Consider the following 10008-nt stretch of genomic DNA (forward strand, 5'->3'; position numbering starts at 1 on the left):
GCTGGCTGTGCTTGAAAAATTAGATTACAGGTAGAGGCTATGTCACTGTTAAAAAATATAGGTTTGCCTATATTGGTATTAAGTAAAGAAAGGGAGCATCAAGAGAAATGGTTTGAATCCTTTACTGATCTCTTACACTGATTTGGTGAGGGGGTAAAAGAATTTCTTTATCTTAGGGTTATTTTACTTATGTATCTGAACTGTTCATTTGGTATTAAGGAGTGAAAATTTTTCTTGAGGAAAAGAGCTTTCAGAGTGTTTCTTCCACAACTAAAATATGCAATAACCTCGTGAAGGATTTGTTCTGAAGAAATATCCAGCAGATATTCTGCAAACCAAAAAAGGTGTAAGCAACACATCCCAAAGGATGCAAACTGAGCACCCTGACCTCTATTAATTCCCTTGTGACATATCCGTTCCTTACACATTTCTCCTTAAATACTTAAGATAAACATGAATGATAGTTCTCAGAACTGTACTTCGATCTATCGGAAATAAATGGCATTTTAAAGGGAAGAGGTGCCTTTTGGTATATAGGGTAACACACAGAAAGGGTGAAGCAGGAGATGAAGGTACAGTGCATTTTGCATGAAGAAGAATCACTCTGCCGTGCTCGCTCAGATCTGTGGTTGGTAAGTGTTCTTGCACATGGAAGCCCTTTCCAGAAAGTTTGGATTACATTTATTTATTTTCTCTCCGTAATGTCAACTAAAAGTGTGGAACACTAAAAAATGTCTTGTGACAAAGAGCAATGACTTTTCAGTTTGGACAAATAATTCTCAACTGACAGCCAAAAGAGCTTCTCAGTGCTGTTTGTAAAATCTCCAACGAGCCTGGGAAAGCTTTGGTGTTGTACTGCCTCAGAGATAAGCTGTTTGGGGGTTATTAATTACTCTTTTTACATCCTTACAAATAAGTACACTGTGAATTTATAGTGACTCTTGTTTATGTCTTGTAATGGGACTCTAAAACACTCCCTGTTTAATTTTAGTATAGCCGGGTTAAATTTTAGCCTTGTTTTAAGTAACAGACCCTTCTTTCTTTGCAGTTGCATGAGGTCATCTGTGGTTTCAGAGTTGTGTGTTATCTGCCCTGTACGGCTAGTCCTATCTGCAGGAATTTTATCTGAAAGTAGCTGAAAGGCTAAAAATAGAGAATTTCAGTTGGACTGGGCAAGCAGTGGTATACATGACAATACACTGGCAACATTGAAATCACGTTTTTGCTGCAGATGGTGGCCACAGCTATTTTTGGCGTATTTTTGCTCTCAGAGATTGGCTTTCTCTTTCCTGTAAAGTATATGGTATGCTTTCAACATACAATTAAATCCTTCCTGAGCTGAGCACTATGTACAGGATATCTGTATCAGCTGGTTTTTAAGGTGACTACGTATTTTAAACAGTTACATCCTGTTTGGTTTGTGAATTAGTTTTGAATCTTGGACTTCTGAAGGAGAGATTTTCAGTGCTGCAGGCTAGTGTTAGCATGTAACCACCTTTTGTACATTTGAAAAATCTCCTTTAATTCATTTTAAAATGAGCCATAGCCTTCTGAAATTATTTGGACACTGCTGCTACAGCAAGAAATTACATGGTATTTCCCATGCCACAGCAATAAGCTGAGTTCTTCTAATAGATCTTTCTCGATGATCATTAGTATGCCCCTTGCAGCAGAAGGCTGCTATACAGTTGTCAGAAAGTCCATGTTAAAGCAGAAAGAGAAGAAACCCTGAACTTTCATTCTTTAAAGTTTTGGGGGGTTCTGCTTATGGATGTCTGCTGTCAGCACAGGATCTGCTACTTGCACATCACAGAGACAGAATCCAATTTTCTGTGTATTCCTGTAGGCTTTTGTGGAGGTGGATTTTGACTCGAGAAGCATTTTCAAATAAAGATAATTCTGTCTTCAAGAGTATTTAATCATGTTTCCAGGACATCATGTCACTCTTGCAAAGTTTTTGTACTGGTGACACAAGCAAACATGCTCTGGAGGCGTATGTATGGCTGGCAGCGCAGAGGGGATGGCATGTGAAAGGGACATTAGAAACAAAATGCTTAGAGTCAAACAGCAGTGTATTGGGAGGAATTACGATACTTTATGGCACAAATCTGAATTTCCAAGTATTGAAATCAGCAAAAAAAAATGTGTTTTCTTCTTTTAAATTTAGGAACACGTTCATTTGAGGGAGAGAGTCCTGTAGAGTCTGTTCATCTTGTGCACTGAGTGAAACTTCGACCTTGTAATATATACTGTTTGAGATAAAGTAACTAAAGATCGTTTCCTAATATGCAAAAGCCAGGAGGATGAATCACACTTGCAGGAACCTTCCTGCAGATTCCTTCCTGTAGAATTTTGTAACTTTGGCAAGCAACTGAAAAGGTGGTTTTGTAAATGTAGCTAGAAACCGCACAACCTGATCAGCCTTTGTGAAAGGAAATCACAATCCAACATGTAATCACAGCATCTTTTGACTTTGCCATTGTTCTCTGTTGCTTATAAAGCTGAGGGTAGCAAATGCGATGCTTTTCTCAAGGTGTGTTGCCATGGCGGAGGGCAGGCAGTTGCAGTACCCGCCGTGCCCACACCCTGATCTGTCGGGACACCAGCCAGCGCTGGTCCTGATAGCATGTCGCTGCAACGGTGCGGTGCCCAGCCTAAGCTCATAAACCCCACCAAGTAGCAATGGTCCAAGTGTGTGCATGTACATACGCCGATGCGGTCCCATAGAGAATGTTGTTGAGCAGGGTTACAGCAGCGAATCAATTTATTTGTGGTGACCAACCTTCTCTCTTTTTATCCTGAAACATCTGTGAATGACTGTTCAGCCTAGCCTCAAGAAACCTGGCCGCTGCTGGCTTGCTACGAAAATCCAAATCAAAACCAGTTTTTTCCAGATAGGCACAGCTGTGTGTGTGCGGCGCTGCTAATTCTCACGCAGCGAGCCCTGTGTGCCAGGGATTTAGTTCTGGGTGCGCCCAGCAGCGCGGTCCAGGAACAAGCCTGCAGTGCGCTCAAGAACTCCTGTGTGCTACGTCTCCTCTTCTTTTCACTGCTTTAGTTTTAGCTTGGCTATAAAGGACTGTAATGCTACCTTTTTAGAATAAATTAATCTGTTCTCTTTCAACCTTTTGCTGACCTTAATTTAGATATAACAGGCATGGCTTGCACTTTTCAGGTAATCAGCCAGGCTTGTTGCTTGGCTGCTCTACGATAATTCAGTCTTAAACATGGGCACTGCACAGAACCACCTTGAATATGCAGTGAGGGCTAAAACTGGCGGTCCCTGCACTCTCGACAGGCTATTATGCCTACATACCAGACTGCCCCAGATGCCAGGAGGTCCTCCGTGTGGACTTCCCAGAGTAGAATAACAGAACCCAGATTTACAAAACAATCTTAAAACCACTCTGAGCAGTAGACATTATGCTCTATTCTTTGTTGTTTTAAAAATAGGACTTAACCTTCTGCAATGATTTCGACACTTTGAAACTTGCCTTTTAAGAATAGTTATAGCAATCTAAAGCAATTTCCTGGGTGTCCCTTCTATATACTCAGAACTATTCCTGTATCTGACAGTAAGTACAGTATTAATATTGGTATTGCTGAGGTCACAACTAAAATCTTATAATAATCTTTTTCAGTTATATGGAACATTAGGAGTAATGCTATCTACAGCTAAATTTTAAGTTGTAGAGATTTAAATGGAGATTTCTGTTTATCCAGAAGGTATGTAGTAGTGAGACGTGACACCTTTTAACTTGAATCCAACAATTCTGCAAGACAGTATTCATTCCAAGTATGTGCACATTTTGCATGCTTACAGCTGGAAATGTGAACTCTTCTATTCTGACTAGTACTAACCCAAAGAGCAACATGCAGAACTTGAGACAGGCAATGCAGCACTGAAAAGAGAATCATTTCACTTTTTCAGATTTACTTTAAACGCAAATAGCACCACTTTTAAAATCAATTAAAACCAAATCTATCATGTGAAAACATCTACCCTAAAATAGATGCCACTGTGCTGCTTGAGTTGCCTACTGGAAATCTGAACTGGTCTTGGAAACCAAAACTGAAAGGAAGTTCTCCTCTTCGCATAGCTCTTTTGAGTTCTGGTTATGGTGATTTGGTTTTCTGTCTTCCATCTACAATGTCTTTGATTTTTTAAATGTATAGATCCCATGTTCAGTAAAACTGTAAGGCTGTGGTATGTATTTGATATGTTTTTCACGGAGTGTTGTGTATGGAATTTTTAAAGAGAAGTAAGTGCAAAGGCTTTATTTGAGGTGGCTTTCAAAAAGTGGTGGAGACCTATATGTTACAAAATTTATATACGTGGTATGACATTTTTTCTGTCTAAATAGTTTTCTGTGATTGTTTCACCAGAGCCTTGATTCTATCCATATGTGTATTAGAAACAAGTGTGGCTGGAACCCCGTTAAACACTGTCCACCGGTAGAGAATGACCATTGATAAGTCTAGGTCCCCTTTCTGATTTTACTCTTGCTCTTTCCTGCTCTTCCTTTCTAATCAACTAATAGTTCCCCATTGCAAAAGGTTTCATATCTAACATTTCTCTTGTTGATGCTCAAAAAATATATAAACTTGAGTTACATATTGCAGGGGAAATTCACTGTGATGCTAATAAATTTGCTATTTTATTGTATCAGAAGGTAAATTGTAATCATGCCATTTGTAATAATGAACTCCCAGCCCACCCAATGCAGAAAGGTTTAGGACATGCTCCGGAGCCCACTGAAGGTATTAGGAGTCTTTCCTTTGACCTGGCAGGCTGTGAATCAGGCTATTTAATCAAAACATAAGGTAGCCTTGATAAGACAACATTTCAGCCTGCCTTCATCAGGGTAGGCAGAAACATTAAGCTTTATCAAAGTTGCATGCCTTTGAGAGGGTTTTTTCTTTTGGTGGTTGTGATACAGTTTTGCTCAGTAACACGAGGGTGTTACATGACAGCATTTCTGTCATAAATGGAAGTATAGATCTGTACATATACGTGTCTTGTTATTGGATGCTCCATATTTACAACCCTAAGAGCATACATTAGGTAGTTTAACATTTTGCTTAGAAAAGTTTTATCTCCTCTACCTCTTCCCGGATTCACAAATACCAGGTTTCATGTTGACCGCTTGTTCACCTAAAAGAATTCTTCGTGTGTGGCCAGTCTTCCCATTTTATGTGAAATATCTGCATTATCTAACATAGGATCAAACCTTGGTGGGTTTTTTGGTCTGTTTTTAATGGCATTCTGTAGCCTGTGGGAATAGTTACTGTGCTTCCTGGTGTAACATAACAATTAGGGCAAACTTCAAAAAAGGCCTTGACTGACGATAGCCGCCGTGTATATCAGTTTGCAGTGGACAGAAACATTTTGGTTTTATTTTCAATAGAATAATGATGCTGAAAAATCAATGCTAAAAGACTGACAAACAACCGTCTGACTTTCTGCTCAGTGCTGGAAAGCATAGTGAGAGCCGTGAGTCATCAGTTGGAAGAGACGGCTTCGGAAAGTGTCTGGCACGGAGATGTTCAGCACTTTGCAGGCTGAACGTGCACTAGGCAGTTCAGGTATTGAATATTGGCAGCTTCTGCACTGGGGGTGTGAGGATTTGCCTTCCTGATACCTAGAAACAGAACTAAAAACTGTGGGTTTGGATGGAAATTTTAAAAGATATGCGAAATCAATAAAAATCAAAAGAACCACCGCCAAGCAGTTACTCATCTTGTCTGTAGTTCTTGCAATAATGCAGAAGTAATAACCTGGGGATGTGGAGGAATATTGAGAGGCATATGGAAGATTAAGTACCCCTATTAATTTAATCCTTAGTCTTTTTCCAGATGCTGAAGTACAAGCATACGGAAGCAATTTCGGTGCTGAACTTTGTGATGGAGGATGCCCATTTTCTATAAATTGGACTACAACTAAACACATCCTTCATCAGTCTAGGTCATTAGGCAGCCTTACAATTTTAATAGCTTTTCGCTTGCTAATCTGGTAATATTTCAGTGGGTAAACAACGAAAAACTGCAGATTTCCATTTCCAGTATCCTATGCTTCCCATCTCTCCAACTACAGTAAAATAAAATTATCAGGCATACATGGTAAAAATGAAAATAAAAAATAATTACTTGTGGGATTCACTGCTGCCAGAAGCTTTGGTAGCCAGAATAGAAACAAACTGAGAGATAGATTAGGCAAAGTCATGGGGAAGGAGTCGCTTGAGGGTTATTAAACAGGGTGTCTGTATGTAAACTCCAGTTCAGCAAGTACTTTAAACAGTAGTCAGCGATGAATTGGTAAAAAAAGGAAAAGCATAGTTTTACGTATATGTACTTTCTTACACTCTTTTTTTAAGACTCTGCTACAAGCCTTGCACCAGAAACAAGATAACTGGTGTGGATAAACTTTAGTCTTGTTCAATATAGCCCTTTTTATGCTAGGTTGTTGTACACAGCTGCTTGCTACAGGATTCGGTCACTCATACAGACAGCTGAACGCTGCCGTACGGCATCTTGGACGTGATCTGTTTAGGAAGGCCATGTAAGCAGAGCCCTGTGCTTGTCTAGAGGACATTCATGTGAGTTTTTGCAGCACCATACCTTGAAGTCTCTAAGGTCTTTGGAATAGCCTTCACTTGCATCCATTTGTTAGCGCTAATTTTATCTGTTTGGGGATCATTAGATCCTACCACAGCACAAATGAAAACCAATCAATTTTTGCATTAATTTTGAAATTGTTTAATATACACGGTATTAAGTACTATCTATAACCTGTATGATATTGTCTAGATACAGTAGCTTAGATATAGGCAGAGACCTGGCCTACAGAGCAGCGTTACAAGCTATCGTGATGTTTTGTGCTCTGTTTCTGAAGTGTCAGCTCTTGCATCCCAGGAAAAGTAATTATATCAAAAACCCAAATCTAGCATTGAATATAAATAGCCACAGACGTTGAGGATAATGCAGCTAATTAGCTTATTTGCAGGAAATGAGAGTATACACTTCTCAACGCTGTAAAATAAGGAAGACAAAAATGTTGTCTTTATTCTAGAGAAGAGTAGACTGAAGGTAGTTCAAGCTAGCACATAGTTGCTGTGCTAGTGTTCAAAAGCAATGACTAATTAAGCTCTGGATACTCAGTCGTATGCAGTCGTCTGTGATACTGCTGTACATATTTTATGAAAAGTGAAAAGGTGAAAGTGAAATACTCCTAAAGAGAAGACTTCTTGTTTGAGTGAGTTGCTATGGATTTTACCCCAAATTTCTAGCACTTCTGGATACAGACAGTAGTAGGGAAGCATGATGCTGAAGGCAGATTGTAAACCTTTACAAATACAAAGTGTGAATTTTTTATTATTTTTTTTTTAAAATCTCATTGATTTCTTCCCTGTTGGGGATATGATTACTCACTTTTAAATTCTTAACACTGGCAACAACTGCATGCTTGTGATCTCCATAGCTGTCTACTTGCTTATTAAGAGCAGAAATCCCAGAGGAATTTTAGGTAACATGCAATATATCTTATTATATCTAGGAATCTGGGGGAGAAGATGGAGGAATGAAATAACGCGTTACCAGTTGCTGATGTTTTAAACTATCTTCAGATTAGTTGCTGGTTTGGGAATCAGCTGTTTGTGTTTATATTTGAGTAGGTATGCAAGTGGATGTAAGGTCTGCAAATTGAGATGACTTGATCTCTTATTAAACCACATAAAGCCTGTTTTGTCTGGCATTCAAAGATAAACCCAAGCAAGATTTGAAATGTAGCCTCCATTATTCTTATGCATGGACTGTTTACATTTGATATGGAATGGAAATGCATGGTGAATATGCGGAGAGAGAATGTGGAACAGTTGTATGGACTAAATACCCTGTAGAGCAGATTAGAGAAAAACAACTTAAGTGGACAACACGTGTGCACAGTGTGCTACACAGAAGACTTTTATTTGTCTTTCTTATAGGTTAAAGGAAAAGAAATGACCATAAGATCATCTCTGCATTTTATTTTTTGTGTGTGTTGCAGATGAGCGACCAAAACCCATTCTAACATAAATGGCAAATTTTGGTTTTGATATGCTAGGATGAACCTTTACTGAAGTTAGATGCATCAAAGTTGAAATTGTTCTTTGTCAAAGATCTGTTTTTAGAGTGATCTTGCTGGAATTAAAATATTTTATTTTCATTTGCAGTTGAGTATCAGGGAGGAAAAGTGCATGGAGTTGAAAGGACTCTATTCAGGCTGCAGTCTTTTCGGGTTGGAATCTATTCAGGTCTTGGAAAAGATTCAGAGTAAAGGAAGGCATACTCCCTTCCTTGCGCAAAGTCCATACCTTCTGTCACCCTATCTGCTCCCCCTGTCGCCCCCCCAAAAAAACCCAAATAAAAATTGCAAACCAGAAATGATCCAGTGCTGCTTAGACTGCAGGAAGAAAAACAGGAGGAGGAGCCTTTGCTGTCTGACTCCTACTTAGAGCTATGGGAGTCAATAAAAGTAGAATATGAACTCCTGGTTCAAAGTAGTCCTACCCCTCCTAAAGTTCAGGAAACCAAGATGGTAAATATAGTTTCTTCAAATCCCTCTCTGTTCCTGTATCCTACCCGCTGGGGTTGTGACAAAACCACAACTCATCTTTCAATAAGAAAAATCAAGATTTGCATTACTTCTACAAAAATCTAGAACAAACATGATTAGGATGACTTTTTACATGTCTTTAAAGTATCCCACTGTTTCAGCAGTTAGCGCAGGGCTGTGAACCAATGTCAGAGGTTCTCGTTCTATCCCAAAGTGACTGATGCTACACATGGTAGCTCCAGCCAGCAGCCCAACCCGGCAGAGCGTGGTTGCCCTTGTATGCCCTTGTATTCACTGTGGTACTTCATTATATTTATCATAGCATGAGAGCTCCTGCTCTGACAGATTAAACACACAAAATAAAGAAAGGAAGGGAAGAAGAAAATATTGTCTTTTACAGCTAAGGTGCAGGAAGTGACTTGCCCAAGGTATCACAGTGGCATCTGTGGCACAGACAGGAATTCAACTTAAGCCGTGTCTGGGACTTAACCACAAATCAGCATTCCTTTTTGTTATCGTGTTTAAAAGCCCCTCTAGTTTTGAATAGTTATATTGGCCAGTGCAGTGTTCAACATAATCATAGCCCATTAATACTAAAACCATCCAGTACTTGAGAACAGCATATATAAACACATAAACCACACCAACCCAGCCAATATAAATGTACCAGGACTATTTTAGACAGTAGATTTTAAATGATCTAGAAATTAATCTACTAACATCATTTTGTAGCCCAGGAGCCTAGGGATGGGGAGGACTGAACATATTTACATGACACAAAAATTGTCCTACATACAGATAATTATGCATGTAATATTTAAAGCTAAACAAATTATATTAAGTGTTATATGTGCACAGTCAAGCAGAGAGAAATATTCAAGTGAGTTCAAATATTCCTGTAAGTTTCTATTTTAAAAGCCTTGGATCCAACATTGCTCGCCCTTGACCCTTCTGCGACTTCTGTTAATCTTGGGTTTATTTCAATTTCTTTCTCTCTCTCTTTTTTTTTTTTTTTTTTTTTTTTAAACAGATGACTCCACTTAAATCAACACTTGCTTTCCATTAGACAGACAGAAGGTGATTCACTTAGGAACGTGTGCATCTTTATCTAGTTAAGTCCTAATAGCCTTAATATATCAAGGAAGCTGATGTGATTAACAGCACTAAAGGCCTTGTTAGACACTTCAGCTAATAAATACTGCCCTTTGTCTAGCCATAGAAAAAGAGTGAATAAATATATTGTGTTTCCAAACTGAAAATGTGTACAGCCTTATAAATATCCTAAAATTATCCCTATAAAAAATATATGTTGACAATAGAAGTTACATCTGTGTCTGTGTTTGCACATGTCTACCAGTCCAAGTGTGGGTTGGCTCTTTGCCCTGCCTGGGCTGTCCTTTTTCTGTTTTACCATTTCA

This window comes from Cariama cristata, unplaced genomic scaffold (genome assembly GCF_000690535.1).
Source record: "Cariama cristata isolate BGI_N322 unplaced genomic scaffold, ASM69053v1 scaffold32694, whole genome shotgun sequence".
Taxonomy (NCBI): Eukaryota; Metazoa; Chordata; class Aves; order Cariamiformes; family Cariamidae; genus Cariama; species Cariama cristata.